At 40.8% G+C, this 20,365-nt stretch overlaps 1 protein-coding gene across 2 annotated transcripts in view; it reads right to left on the bottom strand.

Moving 5' to 3' along the window:
• The window catches only part of LOC106088369 (low-density lipoprotein receptor-related protein 6), a 269,833-nt gene that overhangs the window by 65,264 nt on the left and 184,204 nt on the right, over nt 1-20,365 (bottom strand). The window lies entirely within an intron of this gene.

The raw sequence follows: 20,365 nt of genomic DNA, 5'->3' as shown, positions 1-20,365 counted from the left end.
CTTGCTTGTTGGCTTTGTGGTCATTGCACGTTATGGCTCTTCACAGTCGTCCCATCATTGTTGAAATTGTGTTTAAAGGTATTAAGGCGGTTCTTGCATGTCATCGCCTGATTGACGAAACGATGAATAAGTCGTTTTCGAAACATGCAACATTATCAACATCCTATAACCACACACAACTTTACATTTTCTTTTGTAGCCAGAGGCATAGCTTTGGAAGGCCCTCAAGATACAGGTACTTCATTTCAGTTTCTTTTGTCGTTGGAAAATTGTTCAAAAACTTATTTTGCTGGGAAAATTCTTTGGAATTTAGCTGAACTAGCTGAACCGGGCCCGCAACAGTGAGCCTTCATTCACTGTCCAACATCTTTTTTGGACCGTACTTGGCGCAGTTGTTGAAAGTCGTAACAGAACACTATATGCAAAATTTCAGCCAAATCGGATAAAAATCGTGGCTTGTAAGGGCTCAAGAAGTTAAATCGGGAGATCGGTTTATATGGGAGCTTTATCAGGTTCTTGACTGATTCGGACCGTACTTAGCACAGTTTGTGAAAGTCGTAACAGAACACCGCATTGAAATTTTCAGCCAAATCGGAAAAAATTGCGGCTGGTAAGGGCTCAAGAAGTCATATCGGGAGATCGGTTTATATGGGAGCTATATCAGGTTACAGACCGATTTGGACCGTACTTAACACAGTTGTTGGAAGTCATAACAGAACTCTAGTTCAAAATTTCAGCCAAATCGGACAAAAATTGTGGTTTCCATGGGCTCAAGAAGTCAAATCGGGAGATCGGTTTATATGGGAGCTATATCAGGTTACAGACCGATTTGGACCGTACTAAGCACAGTTTGTGAAAGTCGTAACAGAACACCGCATTGAAATTTTCAGCCAAATCGGAAAAAAATTGCGGCTGGTAAGGGCTCAAGAAGTCATATCGGGATATCGGTTTACATGGGAGCTATATAAGGTTACGGATCGAATTGAACCATATTTGGCACAGTTTCTAGAAGTCAGAACAAAACACGTCATACGAAATTTCAGCCAAATCGGATAGGAATTGCGCCCTCTAGTGGCTCAAGAAGTCAAGATTCAAGATCGGTTTTTATGGCAGCTATATCAAGTTATGAACCGATTTAAACCACACTTAGCACATTTGTTGGAAGTCATAACAAAATACGTCGCGCAAAATTTTAGCCAAATCGGATAGGAATTGCGCCCTCTACACGCTCAAGAAGTCAAGACCCCAGATAGGTTTATATGACAGCTATATCAGGTTATGGACCGATTTCAACCATGATCAACACAGTTGTTGAAAGTCAAGATCCCAGATTAGTTTATATGGAGCTATATAAGGTTATTGGTCGAATTAAACCATATTCGGCACAGTTGTTAGAAGTCGTAAGAAAACTCGTCACGCTAAATTTCAGCCAAATCGGATAGGAATTGCGCCCTCTAGTGGCTCTAGAAGTCAAGATTCAAGTGCAAATTTTGCCCATGAACATTCCACTAAGGAACACGGGCAAACTTCTCACATATCAATGAGTGCAGTCCGATTCAAGTTTAAGCTCAATGATAACGGGCCTCCTTTTTAAAGCCGAGTCCGAACGGCGTGCCGCAGTGCGACAACTCTTTGGAGAGAAGTTTTACAGGGCATAGTACCTCACAAATGTTGCCAGCATTAGGAGAGGGAAAACCACCGCTGAAAATTTTTTCTAATGGTCTCGCCAGGATTCGAAACCAGGCATTCAGCGTCATAGGTGGACATGCTAACCTCTGCGCTACGGCGGCCTCCAAAATTCAAGATGGGTTTATATTACAGCTATATCAGGTTATGGACCTGCGCTACGGTGGCCTCCAAGATTCAAGATCGTTTTATATGGCAGCTATATCAGGTTATAGACCGATTCCAACCATACCTAGCACAGTTTTTGGTAGTAATAGCGAAACACGTCGTGCAAAATTACAGCCAAATCGGATAGGAATTGCGCCCTCTAGATGCTCAAGAAATCAAGACCCGAGATAGGTTTATATGACAGGTATATCGGGTTATGGATCGATTTCAACCATGCTCAACACAGTTGTTGAAAGTCATAATAAAACTCCTTATGCAAAATTTCAGCCAAATTGGATAAGAATTGTGCCCTCAAGTGGATCAAAAAGTCAAGATCCGAGATCGGTTCCCAACCGCTCTACACTAATGAGAAGTATTTGTGCAAAATTTCAAGCGGCTAGCTTTACTCCTTCGAAAGGTAGCGTACTTTCAACAGACAGACGGACGGACGGACAGACGGAGGGACAGACAGACGGAGGGACGGACAGACAGACAGATGGACGGACAGACAGACGGATGGACGGGCGGACAGACAGACAGACAGACGGACAGACGGAGGGACAGACAGACGGACGGACGGACAGACAGACAGATGGACGGACGGACATGGCTAGATCGACTTTAAATTTCATGACGATCAAGAATATATGAGGTCTTAGACGAATATTTCATCTAAGACCCCATATACTCTTAGACGAATATTTCGAGGAGTTACAAATAGAATGAGAAAACTAGTATACCCCCATCCTATGGTCGAGTTATAAAAATTTATAAAATTTTTTCCACCTGCTGGGTTTGTTAAAAGTTAACTTTGTATGAAATTCTGGTAAAAAAAGTCCATCCGTTCAAAACTTCTATCTGTACGCCACTGTTTGGTGCAACTGAAGAACAATGGACACAAAAAAACTGATAATAATAACATATTGCTGATCAGCTCGTCACTATGCTTTCCTGTGCAGGCGGGGCGAGTAGATTGAGAACAGGAGTAGAGGATGTATGAGCATGTGGCCATAAAGTCAATCTCACAGGTCTCAACCCCCTGCCCACTCAAGGAAGAGAGCAAGCAATAAAGGTTTTTGTGTTGTACGACTGAAATTTTCGACAAGTACTATAATTATCATAAACTGAATATAATTGTTGCAGTTTTCAAGTTATCGTCTGTGGCATGTTTGCAATCCCAATAGAGGGGCAAATTTTATACAAGAGTCTAAAGGAAAAAACAGCGAATATAGCTGCGAAGTAAAGTGTGGTGAAAATGCAGAAATGTATGAATGTGAGAAGGAGAATCATTACATATTCCCGAAAATTTGTTGTTGTGATTCTCATATAATCGCCTATGCTGAGCAGTAGGTATAAGTCAATGTATGTTTGAGGTATCATTGAACCCAAGTTGTGATTTCATATTCCTACTCTTTTCTCAAATACCTTCCATATTGTAACGATCATTCGTTCGTTGGGGTTTTGATGAGGATGAGCGATTTGAATGCGATAAGGAAATTTAGTTTAGCAGATGTTTCACCCAAAATTTGGTCACTCACTGAATAAATATTCCTAATCCACTAACGAACACCGTTCGTTGGATTCTCATATTGTTTCGAACAGTTTATGTCTACATGTTGGAGTGGCCAACAGGTCCTTGACCCTAAATATCAGGCGGGGTTCTTATTCGAATTAAAAAATGTTGACCAATGCGATCTAAGGTGGAGAGTACATTATAAGTATCGGCCCTGTCGAACTTAACGAGCTATTGCATGTTCTTTCTCCAAGAACAACAACTTTGCCTTAAAGCTCTGATTTATTAAACAGGTGAATGAACGCAATTTTTCTTCTTCCTGCTTTACGAGTTTTCTACTTCTATCCTCAGCTCAACAATTTTTTTTCTCAGTGTACTTGCCACAAGTATTTGTGTGGTTAATTTAAATGCGTATAAAGTAATTACCCTCGCCGAGTTATCTTATCTTTCGCCAGCAATCAGGATAGCAATGAAGATGCATAGCCAAATAGCCAGATAGGATGGCTAGCTGATCGAATGGATTTACATTATAATTCAGGCAGAAAGTTACGATGATGATTAAATAGACACCTTGATGGTTTCGTCGACTTGGCACTTTGGTCCAAGGCATAAACCAGACCACAAACCCAACAACTGTGTTGGCTTAGGGTTCATTTTCAGATTGGCTTCGCGAGCGCATAGAATGAAGCTCCTGCTGTTTGGTAGTTTGGCTCTTTTGGCTTTTGTCTCATTGACTTAATGCTTATTGGCTTGATGGAGGAGGTGAATCAGGAGTGGAAAGAGGGCAATATTTGCATTAAAGTTGGCTTGTTAGAGCAAACACCTTCTTCGCAGCCTCAATTACCTTGCCTATCTGCTATGGCACTTAACCATGAATTTGCGTATCACCCACCCCTCCTCAAGCATCAACATCAGCAATAGCATTTGCATCTGCATCGACTGTATTGGCTGGACACAAGAAGCGACAGACCATCCAATTGCTACTCTTGCAAGTTGGACTTCTTGTCTTGTCTTGTGTTGATGGTATCCTGTTTGTGTTGCTTCTCTTTTTCTTGTTGATGTTATTGGTGTCTTGTTGGCCCCTCTTTGGCTGATGCTAATGATGGTGGCCAAAAATATACAAACACTACTCTCAGACGCAGACGTTAATGCCTCCATGCTGGTGTATGTACAACTATCTTAAGGTTCAAGATGACGACAACAAAAGGGAAAGAAGATTTGCACTCAAGTTATTCCGGCTAACGAAGCCAGCGAACAATCAAGCAACCAGTTCCATCATCAACTTAAAAGCTTAGTGGGTCCCTGGGTAGACATAGTGAATGCCTCTTACCCCTCTTTGCTGTCTTTCCAACTCAACTACATCGTGCCAGCATGTCCTACCTAGCATTGAGGCATGTTTATGCTAACTGCTACTTTAATGTTTATGTTCAATGTTTTGTAGGATTCCCTTGTCTCCCGTGATGATGTGGATGATGACGACTGACCATTATAATGATGAGCAGTGAGGAGTGGGATGCTTTGGTTGCATGGCTGATGTTGGTGCGTCTTTTGGCTCTTTTGTACACAGATTTCCTGTTGATATCAAGTTGATGATGGTGACGTTTATAACAAGGATGTTTTTGTGATTTTTAACATGTTTATGGTGGATAATAGTCAGTGTCTGCTATGCTATGTCTGACCATATTCGCTGGCTGCCGGAGACTTACGGCTTGGAATGGTATGGATAAATGTCTTTATGACTGGGCCATTTGGTTTTGAGATCTCTGAGAACTAAACAAGCTCGTTAGGGCCATATCATTAAAATGTTTCATTTTTTTTTTTTTTGGGGTCGTCTTCTTTTTTTAGGAGAGGTGAGTGAAGACTTTGGCTAGGAATAGGTGAATTAGAAAAAATGGTCTAATTGTATCTTGGAAAGAAGGATGCAGTATTTGTACGAAAAAAACACTCTCATAACCAAAAAAAAAAAATATAAGTTGGCTATCTAAAATTTTTTGCACCCTTCGACTCCAAACTTGTATTTATGATAGAATGTTGTAATTTAGCCATTCCAATGATAAGATTATCTGGCTTTTCTTGGGTTACTCAAGATTGGTTTTCGCTAGCTATCTACTACATAGCTGGCTCCATCCCAGGACTTTTGATTGGAAAGCTAATGCGTGGTTGTGTTACTATGACAGTTGGTCTACCATCTTAAAATTTCACTTTAGGTCACTTTTGGCGGTTGAAGTTCATTTGATTTGTTTTTATACCCTCCCCTACTCGAAATATTCGTCTGAGACCCCATAAAGTATATATATTCTTGATCGTCGCGATATTTTATGCCGATCTAGCCCTGCCCGTCCGTCTGTCCGTCCGTCCGTCGGTCCGTCTGTCTGTCGAAAGCACTCTAACTTCCGAAGGAGTAAAGCTAGCCGCTTGAAATTTTGCACAAATACTTTTTATTAGTGTAGGTCGGTTGGTATTGTAAATGGGCCATATCGTGAGCTTCTAGAGTGCGCAATTCTTATCCGATTGGGATGAAATTTTGCACGACGTGTTTTGTTATGATATCCAACAACTGTGCCAAGTATGGAGCAAATCGGTTTATAACCTGATATAGCTGCCATATAAACCGATCTTGGGTCTTGACTTCTTGAGCCTCTAGAGTGCGCAATTCTTATCCGATTGGAATGAAATTTTGCACGACGTGTTTTGTTATGATATCCAACATGTGCCAAGTATGGTTCAAATCGGTTTATAACCTGATATAGCTGCCATACAAACCGATCTGGGTTCTTGACTTCTTGAGCCTCTAGAGGTCGCAATTATTATCCGATTTGGCTGAAATTTTGTACGACGGATCCTCTCATGACCATCAACATACGCGTTTATTATGATCCGAATCAGTCCATACTCCGATACAGCTCCCATATAAATCGATCTCTCTATTTTAATTCTTATTCGAATTGGCTGACATTTTACCCAGGTCTCCAACATATAATATAATTGTGGTCCAAACCGGACCATATCTTGATATCGCTCTAATAGCAGAGTAAATCTTTTCTTTTATCCTTTTTTTGCCTAAGAAGAGATGCCGGGAAAGGAACTCGACAAATGCGATCCATGGTGGAGGGTAAATAAGATTCGGCCCGGCCGAACTTAGCACGCTTTTACTTGTTAGGTCTCCCAAGTCATTTTTGGTTTAAACGAAAAACATTTTTGTCAAAGTTTTGAGACAAAGGTAACGAACTAAATTTTGTAATTTTTTAGGAAAGCTTCACTCAATTAAATTTGTCATTCAAAATAACAAACATGTTGCTAAAACTGCAGTTTTTGTCTGCTGAAAATGGGCAAGCAGAGATTGCTGCTGTTTCAGCAAACATAGGGCTGCTGTATAAGTAAACATTTCGGTCAGCTAAACCGGCAAACAAAATCTGCTGTTTTAAGTATAAAAAAATATGCTGACAAAATTGTTCATCCTATTTGTATGTTCGCCTGTTATTTGTTTTAATTACTTTAGACATTTTTTTTTTTTAGAAATTTTCTTGGAAGAGATGATTTCAATTTGTGGAATATTAAGTAAAGAAAGTACCTGATCCATCCATTAATATACATCCTATACATCCATTAGTATACATCCTATGCTCCTATCCTCAATCCATTCTCCCATGGCCTTAAGTCTCATAGCCGCAGTGGTTGGCTCACATTTAATCTGTATGCCTATGGATCGGATATCTAGAGTAGTCTCCATTGCCCTAGGCCCACGCCCCATCGCTCCGCCAATGCCAAACAACATGTTCTCTGAACTTGTTTTTTTATTCCTACATTGCACTTTTTCTCCATCGCATCCACCAAACTACTGAGGCGTAAATAAGTATCGGTCTTATCACGCTCCCGTAGAACCAGTGGACTCTCCTCGGATTCAGGCCTCATTTGGAGCCTACGGCCCCGTCTACATAGTGGCCAACATCTGTGAACTTTCTTGGATCTGAATATGAAACTTCCAATTCAGTTTCCTATCCAAGATCACTCCTTAGTATTTGACCTTATCAGATATCGAAACCGTTCTATTGAGGAAACGCGGTGTGTTAAATTGGTCCACTTTTGTCTTTCAAGTGAATAAGCAGATTTCGGTCTTTTCTTGTTTAACATTGAGACCCCTAGGTCTAGCCCAGTCGAATACCATCTGCAGGACTCTTTCGGCCCTTCTGCATAGCTGGCTCGGATCCTTACCCCTTAGAAATATTATAACCTGGCCCGCGTAACAGACGGGTTAAAATTCCTCCTCAGTCAACATCCGTAATCGGTTATTTAAAGTACTGGTCACCCATAGGAGTGGTGATAAAATGCTCCCCTGTACCGTGTCCAGTGCCACTTTCGCCCTTATATTAATGTTATGGGATCCACAATTTATCCACCTGTTCCCTAGAATAGGGTTAACCAGTCTCTAAGTACCTGGTCCACCCTGCACCACGGTTGAGTCTTCTGAGTCCGCCAGGAGTTAATTATCATGAGATTCGTACGATCTTCTCATGTTGAGTTTATTTACACATCCAGCGGCAGTGGAACCACTCTTCCTAAAAACACTGGACACTTGCTGTCTGGACGATTGCTGCTCATGCTATTTGGACAATTCCTGCACGATTCCTAGCTGCTGCTATCGAGGTACCTTTCGAGTTCCGTCTTTCCCCGTTGACACATACCTTGATCCCAATTCCACCTGATGACCAGCCCAAGCAGGGTTTTTCGGATTTCGTTTCGATGACTCCCCCTCCTATTTTCATTATAGAAGTGGGATTCTCGGTATCCTGCAATCTACTAGATTTTAGAGATGTGGTCGATAGTTCCTCAGACAAGTGTCTAACAACAACTGCTAAGTCTTCTCCTAATTCCTCAACCCCACCGCTTTTATACACCTTTAGTTTCAACTTGTTGAATCCGTTGGATACCACTCCCTCGGACTTGTTGAAATCTGCGTGACAGCTGGAGTTTAGTATGAATGCTGCATGTCTCCGGTTGCCATCAGCCTCAACCAATCTACCAGTCGGTGGTTGAAAGATTAGGATTACAGTCCCTTAGTCTTCTAAGTATGCACTCAGGATCTAAGGGAATCCTTGGTATTCAAGCGTGTGTCATAGGTCCAAAAGCAATATCCTCTTTTATACTCCTTCAGTTTCAACTTGTTGAATCCGTAGGATACCGCTCTTTCAGACTTGTTGAAGTTTGCGAGACAGCTGGAGTTTAGTATGAATACTGCTTGTCTCCGGTTGCCATCAGCCTCAACCAATCTACCGATCTTCCAGTCGGTGGTTGAAAGACTAGATTTCAGTTAGCCTCCTAAGTATGGACTCAAGATCTAAGGGAATCCTTGGTATTCAAGCGTGTGTCATAGGAATATCTTCTTTCTTGACCAAAACTGTTGCTGCGCCTGGCCGGATTTTGCCAATCTTTTTTTGGGCGCAACGATATATTTCGATTGACCGTTGATTTCCGTAAGCAATTAGTATGTATAGGACTCAATACAAACTTGCATTGTCGCAAACTGGGGGGAGGCCCAGGCATATTCGCAAGGACATCGGAGTATACAGATGACAGTCCAGATGACATCACCAAGCTGCCATTCAAAAAATCTGAAAGCGATGCGCCTTTTCCAACCACTTAAATAACATTTTGGCTTGCCAGAGAAGGCCGATGGCCTAGGCAAATTACAGTCATGCGAAAATAAAAAAGGTTCGGTCTTGTCCTTAAGACTTGAAACATGGGTCTTGGTCAAAAGCCCCTGCTGACCTGTCTTCTATTCGCTTCAAAATTTTGGAATTTTCCAACCACTCACTTATTGGCCGGTAATGGCCTTTACATTTTTGATTAGTCCTTCTTTCCTGCCATCACCAAAGGCATTGTGTTTAACGACAAAATTTAGTTATCGAAACTCTATATGATCACCATCATGCGTCATTTGATCGAAACTGAAAAACTATCCCAGTCCCAGTTATGTAACTAATGCAGCAAAAATATTTTGCATGAGCCGTGGTCTCAGCACCACTTATCCCCTACCATCAGCAAACAGAAAAACGCAATTTGTTGAAGCACAAAAAAAAAAACAAAACTAACACATTTGCCAACGCCACAATTATTTTTATCCGGTGGCTAAGGTCCAGAATTTTGCGGATCTCATGCATGATATGCTGTGGATGTAGTTGTTGTTGTCCACATCATGGCGTTGTCCTTGTTGCTTGTGTGGAGGGATTTTAATTTTGGTAGAGCCCCGTTAAGGAAATGGCATGAGGGCATCATAATCCACAAATTTTCAACTCCACACCAACCTCACACCACAGCTCTGCTCACATCCTTTTGACCATATTATTGTGCATGTTGTTGTGGTTCGTTCGTTGTTGTTGTTGTATTGCATTGTGTTTTTGGTTTTATGGTAACAGTAACCAGCTGTTACTGTTTTGCTGGTGTCAGTGTCAGAAACAGTGTTGGCCGCTCCATAGGTTTGCAGATTGCATGCCTGTCATCCGCTGTTATGTTGCCAACAAGTTGATTATGGTGTCGTCGCCGGAGTTATTATTTTAGCCTACATCAGCATCACCACCACTAGCTTTAGGTTCAGTTCAGCATTGCAGACTAGCCAGAGGCATACATATCAAGGATTCACAAGAATAAGGCCTTAGGTAAGCCGTTGGAAATGTCGTACAAAATAATTAAAAATCATTTATATTCGAAACCATTTTATCCATTTCATTAGAAAACCGCCGTTATAAAACCATTAGGAATCCAGTAAAAAATTAGGAATCCAGTAAAAAATCAAAGCGCATTGTTGTGTATTTTGGCATTCTAAAACAAGTAAAAGCGTGTTAAGTTCGGCCGGGCGGAATCTTATATACCCTCCATCATGGATCGAGTTTTTCAAGTTCTTAGGCCGGTATCTCTAAATAGGCAAACAGAGGATAATGGATAAGCATTGCTATGATATTGAAGCTATGTCAGTTCATGAACCAATTCGGGCCATCCTTGGTTTGGATGTTGGAAGCCGTAGTAGATGCCATTGTGCAAAATTTCAACTAAATCGGGTCAGAAATGCGCTCTATAGGTCAAAGTAAAGTCGGAGATCGGTTTATATGGGATATTCAGACCATCTTTGGCAGGTATGTTGAAGGTTATAGAAAAAGTCACTGCAAAATTTCAGTCAAATCGGATAAGAGCTAGGCACTATAGAGGCTCAGGAAGTGCAGTCAGATGATCGGTTTACATGGGAGCTATTTCAGGTTATCGACCAATTCAGACCATGTTTGGCACGTATATTAGAGGTCATACAAAAAGTCATTGTGTAAAATTTCAAGCAAAAAATCTTGCCTTTAAGAAAAAGACAAATTTTTATTTCTAAGATATTTAAAAAAGCATTATTGTTTTCATACAAATAGAATTACTTCTATCACTTCTTATTTTGTAAGGGGAATAGGTAATTCTTGGAAAATCTTAGAACGGTAACCAAGATTTTTTAATGAACATTCGTATATGTACTCTAATTCAAGACCTTCTTTCAAGTTTTATTTTTTTTTGGGCAAGGGGGCCTGCCATTCCCCCTTCAAGATGAGACATAATTTCCGTCCCTGGTTATGGTATGTTACACACAGCCTTATTTTTAATATTTTTTCTCTTTTATTTTGGTGTTTATATGTTGGTAGTCTTTTATCACATGTCATGTCCGAATTTTACTTTGACACTACACTTAAGGCTAATTTGTGTACATTATTTATGATTATGTTATCCTTTCTCAACCTTTTATTTCTTGACATGCAAATAAAAAAAGAAACAAAGTAAAACGACATGTTTGATTTAAATTGGATTGAAATGGAGAGAGTTATAGTAAATTTTAAATAACAAGTAAAAAGGCGTTAAGTTCGGCCGGGCCGAACTTTGGATACCCACCACCTCGGGTAAATATGTGAATAACCTTTCGTCAAAATCCGGTGGAAAATGCATACCTAGCATAGCAGCTATATAGACATATCACCGATTTAGACCAAATGCTTATAAGTACAAGTCATCAACCTGGTTCGATCTGAGCCAAATTGAAGACAAACATCGAAGGGCCCAACACAACTCACTGTCCCAAATTTCGGCGACATCGGACAATAAATGCGCTTTCTATGGGCCCAAAACGTTAAATCGAGAGATCGGTCTATATGGCAGCTATATCCAAATCTGAACCGATCAGGGCCAAATTGAAGAGAGATGTCGAAGGGCCTAAGGCAACTCACTGACCCAAATTTCAGCAAAATCGGATAATAAATGCGGCTTTAATGGGCCTAAGACCCTAAATCTGAGGATCGGTCTATATGGCAGCTATATCCAAATCTGAACCGATCTGGGCCAAATTGACGGAGGATGTCGAAGGGCCCAACGTAACTCACTGTCCCAAATTTCAGCAAAATCGGATAATAAATGTGGCTTTTATGGGCCTAAGACCCTAAATCGGAGGATCGGTCTATATGGCAGCTATATCCAAATTTGGACCGATCTAGGCCAAATTGACGAAGGATGTCGAAGGGCCTAACATGACTCACTGTCCCAAATCGGATAGTAAATGTGGCTATTATGGGCCTAAGACCCTAAATCGGCGGATCGGTCTATATGGCAACTATATCCAAATTTGAACCGATCTGGGCCAAATTGACGAAGAATGTCGAAGGGTCTAACACAACTCACTGTCCCAAATTTCAGCAAAATCGGATAATAAATGTGGCTTTTATGGGCCTAGGACCCTAAATCGGAGGATCGGTCTATATGGCAGCTATATCCAAATTTGGACCGATCTGGTCCAAATTGACAAAGGATGTCGAAGGGTCTAACACAACTCACTGTCCCAAATTTCAGCAAAATCGGATAATAAATGTGGCTTTTATGGGCCTAGGACCCTAAATCGGAGGATCGGTCTATATGGGGGCTATATCAAGATATAGTCCCATATAGCCCATCTTCGAATTTAACCTGCTTATAGACAAAAAAAGAGTCTGTGCAAAATTTCGGCTCAATATCTCTATTTTTAAAGACTGTAGCGTGATTTCAACAGACGGACGGACATGTCTAGATCGTCTTAGATTTTTACGCTGATCAAGAATATATATACTTTATAGGGTGAGAAATGGATATTTCGATGTGTTGCAAACGGAATGACAAAATGAATATACCCCCATCCTTCGGTGGTGGTTATAAAAATAAGTAGGCTAGGTTAGGTTAGATTGAAAAAAGGCTACAGATATAAATCCGCTCATGCCACTATGGACATACACCTAAGCCAGTAATCGGGTTGTTGTGCGCTCTAAAAACCATAAAGTAACCTCTAAAAAGAAAATTTTAAGTAAGGGATTCCGTGCTACTTACAAAATCCTTAATTGTTTTCAATACCACTCTCCTAAGTTGGTACATGTCTGGTATTGTGTCTCCACCTAAGTGCCGGTATCTGTTAGACGCGAGAGCAGGGCAATGACAAAGGAAATGCGCCAACGTCTCATCATCATCCCCGCGTGCCCAACACATGCTATCACTTGCCGCACCGATTTTACATAAATGAGCTCGTAGTCCTATGTGTCCCGTTATGACCTCCTTTATACTTCCTTTCAGTAATAGCCCCGTCTTCTCACGATCTGGATCCCCCGATAGGATTTTCGCCGTCCTACCCACCGTTTCGCTGTTCCACAATGTTGTATTCGCATTCGTCACCCACTCCCTTATCTCGGACTGCGTCGACCCGAAAGGCTTCGGGCCAACCAAATTTATTGACGGCAGTCCTCTTGCTTTACCGCCAAATCGTCTGCTCTCTCATCTCGCCTTACTTCATTATGGCCCGGCACCCAAACGATGCGGATTTTGCCATGCTCAGAGAAGGCGTTAATCTCCTTCATACACTGCAAGACTGTTCGTGACCTTACCGTCCTGGTTGTTATTGCCCTTATGGCAATTTTATGGTCCGTAAAGATGTTCACACTCGATGTTCTCGCGTTAGCACAACACCACCTCACGCATTCCGTGATCGCCCGGATCTCCGCCTGCTGGACCGTATTATGGTCAGGCAGTCTACAATAGATCTCAGTCCCTGGGTTCTCAATGGAGACTCCCAGGCCAACTCTGTCCTCTAGCTTTGATCCATCCGTGTAACATGATCTTCCATGTTCTCTGAACCTGTTGTATGGTCCATATGTTGCACTTTTTCTCCACAGCAGTCCACAAATCTACTGAGACGTAAGAAAGTATTGGTCTAATCACGCTCCTTTAGAGCCAGTGGACTATTCTCGGATTCAGGCCCCATTTCGAGCCAACGGCCCATCTACATAGTGGCCAACATCTGTGAGCCTTCTTAGTATGCTCCTGAATGTGACACTTCCAATTCAGTTTCCTGTCCAAGATCAAACCTAAGTATTTGACCTTGTCAGATATCGAAATCGTCTTATTGAGGACACGTGGTGCTTTAAATTGGCCCACCTTCGTCTTCCTCATGAACGGGCATATTTCAGTCTTCTCTGCGTTAACATTGAGATCTCTGAGTCTAGCCCAGTCATATGCCATATGCAAAATCTATCGGCCCCTTCTGCATAGCTCGTTCGGATCCTTGCCCCTTTAAAATCCCTCCTCAGTCAGCATCCGCAATAGGCCATTTATGGTGGTCACCCATAGGAGTGGGGATAAAATGCCCCCAATGGCGGATCTTGTGCCACATGGGACACACAATTTATCCACCTGTTCCTTAGTTATCCAATCTCTAAGGACCAGGGTCCACCCGGTACTGGAAAGACTGTTCTAAGGATTGGATCAGTGCGTCGGTCCGCACATTGTTAAAAGCCCCCTCGACGTCAATGCATACCGCCAGGGAGTATGTTTTGGCATCGAAATATTCTTCTATTTTATGCACAACCTCGTGCAGGGCAGTCTCCACCGACCTTCCCTTAACATACGCATGCTATTTGTATTTGAGCAGTTCGCTGGATGTCATACTCTTTATCATGGTGTCCACAATACATTCCATGGTTTTGAGTAGAAAGGACGTAAGGCTTATGGGTCTGTAGGCATTTGGTGTCGCATAACTTGCCTTGCCGGGCTTGGGTATAAACACCACCCTTGTATGCTGCCAGGCTTTCGGAGTATAAGCAAGTCCAAGGCACGCTGTGAAAATTTTGGCCAGATGAGGCGCCAGATAGTCAGACTCTTTCTGTAGTAATGCCGGAAATAATCCATCAAGATTCTGGTGTCTCCGTGACTCCCGTCGTATCCTGTGGAAATTGGGTTTTCATCAAAAGCCTCAACATGTTCTCCGTTGTCTTTGCTCTCACTCCCATGTCGTCTACTAAAGTTTCAGTTTGGACATGGGTTTTTGAGAGAAACTTTTTTATCTTGGTGGCGTCATTAACGCTATCGACCAGTTCGTCCGTGGGAACGGACGGGGGACTCCACAGTTAGTCCAGCGCATTCTTCTGGGTTATTTGTCTCTTCTTCATTCGTTGGTCTGATCGCTGGTTGTACGATTGAAGCATTACTCCTAGCTACATTTGTAGGACGGGCGGACAACATGCTGCGGTCTAATGCCATCACCGCAGCTGTTGGGTATTTGGTGTCCATTCTGAGCCTACTCATGGCTTTTAGGTCTGCCACTCCACTGGAAACAGACCCAGATCATTTACCGTCGTGGCTTGAAAAGCTTTTTGCGTAGTAGTAGAGAAATGAAAACACGTCCGCTTCACTCAACGGAGCATCAAGAATATATATAATATATAGAGTCGGATATGGTCATTTCGACGTCCTTAGGTAGTGGGTAGAAAAATCGATATAGCTTTTTTATTACCTCCACCATAGCACAAAATGTTTGCTGTTTTAGTATGAAATTACTGCTGTTCCACATTTAGCAGATTTTCTGGTGTTTTTACTAACAAACTCTGGTGTGGGTGTTGGATGGCATAAAAAACATATCAATTTCCAATAAAATCGGATAAAAATTAAGGTTACGAGAGGCTTATGTAGTTAAATCGATGGACCATTTTTTAGGGGACCTATTGTACATATATGCAAATCTGAACCGATTTGACCCATTTTAGGCGCGAGAGGCTCATGTAAAGGGTGATTTTTTTGAGGTTAGGATTTTCATGCATTAGTATTTGACAGATCACGTGGGATTTCAGACATGGTGTCAAAGAGAAAGATGCTCAGTATGCTTTGACATTTCATCATGAATAGACTTACTAACGAGCAACGCTTGCAAATCATTGAATTTTATTACCAAAATCAGTGTTCGGTTCGAAATGTGTTCATTCACCGTAACGTTGCGTCCAACAGCATCTTTGAAAAAATACGGTCCAATGATTCCACCAGCGTACAAACCACACCAAACAGTGCATTTTTCGGGATGCATGGGCAGTTCTTGAACGGCTTCTGGTTGCTCTTCACTCCAAATGCGGCAATTTTGCTTATTTACGTAGCCATTCAACCAGAAATGAGCCTCATCGCTGAACGGTGAATGAACACATTTCGAACCGAACACTGATTTTGGTAATAAAATTCAATGATTTGCAAGCGTTGCTCGTTAGTAAGTCTATTCATGATGAAATGTCAAAGCATACTGAGCATCTTTCTCTTTGACACCATGACTGAAATCCCACGTGATCTGTCAAATACTAATGCATGAAAATCCTAACCTCAAAAAAATCACCCTTTAGTTATATCGAAGGACCATTTTTAGGGGACCTATATATATGCAAATCTGAACCGATTTGACCCATTTTAGGCGCATAGCTTTATTCCTTCAAACTCTAAAGTGATTTCGAAAGACGGACATGGCTAGATCGACTTACAATGTTCCAACTATCGAATCGAATAATGAGGTTTTTATAACCACCATCTCCTAAGGTGATGGGTTTAAAAACCTTTCGTTGGCATCACTGCTTAACGGTATCTTTTTTCAAAGAGACATATCAATTTGTAATCTAATTGAGAACATCCATAAAATTGCCATCCCTCAAACTTCCTACAACTGTGTACGGCCAAGACAATATAGTTGTCAACCTTCGCAAGGGGGATGGAAAACTTTTTGCCTAAGTCTATCCCTCATGGGATTTAATCAAATTACCATTGATAGATGTTTTGTGCGTAGTTTAACACATGTTTTGCACCCCAACTCCACTAGCTACTGAATTTTAAAAATTTTCCCTGCATTTGTGTCGTCTATTTGTCAACATTATGTCGAGGATGTCATCCAAATATTTGCCAAGGCCTTTTTAACCCCTTTTAGCATCTCGTTTTGTTTTAATTTGGTTTGATATCATAATCCTCATGTTTAACAACTGATTGAGCTGTAATTGGGGGTTGGTTGGTTGATTGTCAGCAAATACTTGTTGGGAAGTCTAGTCTTCTGTATATTTTAACAACAAAATGTGACAAATGTCTACGTTACGAAAAGCATTATGGTGTAGGTAGGTAAAGGACAAATTGCAAAAATTTCATAAAAAATAAAATAAAACCTATTCAAAAAAATTGTTTAAATTTAGACTATTGATAGGAGGATTAATTTTAGGTAATTCGAGAAGGTCGGAAGATTGGTCACCAACGGAATCACTGTATCTCTTAAGTTTCCAGGAGGACAGTAGTTAGTCCAACCTAATTCTACTAAATGTATATGATTATCGCACAGTGGGATGGAATCGCAAAAGAAAAACTAGTAGGGACTCTGCCATTTGAGAACGGATACAAATATCTCTTTGAAATTTTAAATGGTTAAAGCTGAGGTGTTGACGAGATCATGCAACATTTGAAGGTGGTATGGGCACCTCTTGGCAGGACCCTAAGGTTGGTCACCTCATCATTTCGAAAACTTGTTGGGGCTGATAAATTTTCATTTCAAAACTTCTTTTTTTGCTGAATAGTGGTCAGAAATCCGTACAGATTGCTTGAGGTCTACAATACCTATTTTGGTCTAGGGAATTTTCGACGATTTTTTTCGAATTTTAGCCAATATAGGCTTTGTAATTTGCAATTTGCGAGGCCATTTGTATTTCGGTTTTCATTTTGATGCATGATTTGGTTTGGTGAAAATTTTCAAGGATTTTGCCGCTAAGAGTGTTAAAATCGATTATCCAGTTACAAGTTATGCAGTTTGGAATTACAAAAATGTAAAACAAATGGATTTTTTGGAGCTTTTGTCATTTGTCATTGTCTTTTTTGACAAAAGTTGTTTAAATACCTTAATTTTTTCTTTTTGTTATGCAAAGAGGACAAGTTGTAAACGTGGTCTAAGCAAACTAGGGAATTTTTTAACAAAAAAAAAATAGAAATTTGTTTCAAGTTCTTAAAATGCAAGGTCCAAACACCCATTTGCAATGAGGGATGGTTTTGTCATTTTGCCATTCCATTTGTAACACATCGAAATATTCATTTCCGAGCGTTTGTCTATATTCTTGGTCCTCGTAAAAATCTAATATGAATTATCTATGTCCGTCCGTCCGTCTGTCTGTTGAAATCACGCTACAGCCTTTAACAAGTAAAAAGGTATTAAATTCAGCCTGGCCAAACTTGAGTACTCACTACCTCGGGTATATATGATAAACACCTTTTGTCATAATCCGATAAAAAAAGGCAATATTTATGCACCTATAGCAGCTACATCCAAATATCCGATTTGGACCAAATTCGGCACGGACATTGAGTGGTCTAATAAATAAAAGCCACTCCAAATATAGACCGATCTGAAGCATATAGGACGCGGATGTCTAAAAGCCTAACATGTGTCACTGTGTCAAATTTCAGCTAAATCGGATAATAAATGCGCTTTTTATTGACCGAATACCTTAAATAGAGAGATATGGCAGCTATATCCAAATCTGGACCGATCTGGTCTATATTCAAGAGGGATATCGAAGGGCTTAACACAACTCACTGTTCTAAGTTTCAGCGAAATTGGACTAAAACTGCACTTTTTATGGGCCCAAGGTCTTACATCGAGAGATCGGACTATATAGCAGTTATATCCAAATCTGGACCGATCTGCGCCAAATTAAAAAAAGATGTCGTAGGGCCTGACACAACTCACTGCCCCAAATTCCAGCGAAATCGGACAATAAATGCGCCTTTTATTGGCCCAAGATCTTAAATCGAGAGATTGGTCTATAAGACAGCTATATCCAAATCTGGACCAAGCCCTCTTACATCGAAAGATCAGACTACATAGCAGCTATATCCAAATCAAAACCGATCTGCGCCAAATTAAAAAAATATGTCGTAGGGCCTAACACAACTCACTGTCCTAAATTTCTGCGAAATCGGACAATAAATTCGTCTTTCATTGGCCCAAGACCTAAAATTTAGAGATAGGTCTATATGACAGCCATATGCAAATCTGGACCGATCTAGGCTAAAATATAGAAAGATGTCGGGTGGTCTAACACAATTCACTGTCTCAAATTTAAGCAAAATCGGTTAATAAATGTGGCTTTTATGCGGCTAAGACATTAAATCGGCAGATCGGTCTATATGGGAGCTATATCAAGATACAGTCCAATATGGCCGATCTTCGAAATTAACCTGTCTATGGACAAACGAGGAATCTGTGCAAAGTTTAGCTCAATATCTCTATTTTTAAATACTGTTGATTTCAACAGACAGACAGATGATTTCAACAGACATACAGACGGACGGACATGAATAGATGGACTTAGATTTTTACGACGATCAAGAATATACATATATACTTTATTGGGTCGGAAATGGATATTTCGATGTGTAGCAAACGGAATGACAAAATCAATGTACCACCATCGTTCGGTGGTGGGTATAAAAACGAAGATAATGAGCTGAAACTTTGCACAGATCCTTTTTTTGTCTATAGGCTGGGTAAGTTCGAAGATGGGCTATATCGGACTATATCTTGATATAGCCCCTATATAGACCGATTTCCAGATTTAGGGTCTCTGTCCTAAATTTCAGGGTCACTGTCCCAAATTTCAGGGTCACTGTCCCAAATTTCAGGGTCACTGTCCAAAATTTCAGCGAAATCGGACAATAAATGCGACTTTCATTGGCCCAAGACCTAGATAGGTCTATATGTCAGCTATTTCCAAATCTGGATATACCCATCTTCGAACTTAACCTGCCTATGGACAAACAAGGAATCTGTGCAAAGTTAAGCTCAATATCTCTATTTTTAAATACAGACAGACGGACGGACGGACATGAATAGATGGACTTAGATTTTTACGACGATCAAGAATATACATATATATTTTATTGGGTCGGAAATGGATATTTCGATGTGTTGCAAACGGAATGACAAAATCAATGTACCACCATCGTTCGGTGGTGGGTATAAACAAGTAAAAGCGTGCTAAGTTCGGCCGGGCCGAATCTTATATACCCTCCACCATGGATCGCATTTGTCGACTTCTTTTCCCGGCATCTCTTCTTAGGCAAAAAAGGATATAAGAAAAGAGTTGCTCTGCTATTAAAACGATATCAAGATATGGTCCGGTTCGGACCACAATTAAATTATATGTTGGAGACCTGTGTAAAATGTCAGCCAATTCGTATAAGAATTGCGCCCATTGGGGCTCACGATGTAAAATAGAGAGAAAGATTTATATGGGATCTGTATCGGGCTATAGACCGATTCAGACCATAATAAACACATTTGTTGATGGACACGAGAGGATCCATCGTACAAAATTTCAGGCATATCGGATAATAATTGCGACCTCTAGGGGTCAAGAAGTCAAGATCCCAGATCGGTTTATATGGCAGCTATATCAGGTTATGAACCGATTTGAACCTTATTTGACACAGTTGTTGAAAGTAAAAATAAAATACGTCATGTAAAATTTCAGCCAAATCGGATAGGAATTGCGCCCTCTAGAAGCTCAAGAAGTCAAATCCCCAGATCTGTTTATATGACAGCTATATCAGGTTATGGACCGATTTCAACCATACTTGGCACAGTTGTTGGATATCATAACGAAATACTTCGTGCAAAAATTCATTCAAATCGGATAAGAATTGTGCCCTCTA

Source organism: Stomoxys calcitrans, chromosome 5 (assembly GCF_963082655.1).
Source record: "Stomoxys calcitrans chromosome 5, idStoCalc2.1, whole genome shotgun sequence".
Lineage (NCBI taxonomy): Eukaryota > Metazoa > Arthropoda > Insecta > Diptera > Muscidae > Stomoxys > Stomoxys calcitrans.
The sequence above is the reverse complement of the archived record's forward strand: the minus strand, read 5'-3'. Positions and strand labels throughout refer to the sequence as shown.